Here is a 1,031-nt window from a genome sequence, read left to right as displayed (position 1 = left end):
ACCACCTTCTTCGACTCTTCGTATGTTATTATGGTGTATTAGAAATTTTTATGTTTTTTAATTATTTTTTTAAAATATTGTTTTAACATCCTTAATTATTAAAAAAATTTTAAAAATATATAATTTTACTAATAGTCACTTCCTTCACTATTAAATAAAAATTAAAAATAAATAAATAAATAAAGATAATAGCAAACAAGTAGTAAGAGATAGTAAGTCTATCATTATCCTTTTTCTATTTCTAATCTCTATAATAAATATAGGGTTCTTGCCATATTCTTGGCACTTGAATGGATGGAAATTGGAACTGTCTTCTCATATGTTGCCTAGGATTAATTTGATAACTCTTTTAGTAATTTTGCATGCCCTCTAGGTCCTACCAAAGTATGGTTAATGTGGTATCTGTTATGGTAAATCAGCACCTAACAAAATTCCTTTATGATTTCTGCAAGATTTCACCAATGCCAATTTCCCCAATGTGGTTTCTGCAAATTTTGGCCCTATGATCAATTGAACTTGTCCATCCACTCCTTAGTCCTATTGTTTATATAGTGGCCGTTCAAATTGGCTCTGGTCCTCATACTTTCAGCTCGCCTACAATCTAGCAATCCTTCAAAGGGACCAATCGATGGCTAGGACCATGGGATGAGAGCGTCTCTTCCAAGGGACTAGTCGATGGTTGTTTGTCTTTGTAGGCCTCCTTACCATGTTTGGCTTTTTTAATTTGATCGAGCAAAATCGTCGCCTATCATGTATTTGGTTGATTGATGAGATGGGTTCACAGGTCTGGACACGGCATAGCTGTATCTCTAGGCCAGCAGCACAAGGGATGGCCCTTCTTCCCTATCCTTTTGGCCATGTATTTATCACTGTTGTGTTCTTTGGCTCGGTCAGAAGCCTTGCAAAATCTCTCTCATGGTGCTCTGTTGTTCCAAGGTGTAGTGTTGATTCACATTTACGCGGGTCACAAGGTTCACAATTTTGCTTCTGGTTTTGGATGTGCTTCATTTAAGCTTTATTTTTGTTTGTGC

This window comes from Carya illinoinensis, chromosome 16 (assembly GCF_018687715.1).
Source record: "Carya illinoinensis cultivar Pawnee chromosome 16, C.illinoinensisPawnee_v1, whole genome shotgun sequence".
In the NCBI taxonomy this organism is placed as follows: Eukaryota; Viridiplantae; Streptophyta; class Magnoliopsida; order Fagales; family Juglandaceae; genus Carya; species Carya illinoinensis.
Note: the sequence above shows the minus strand (reverse complement) of the source record.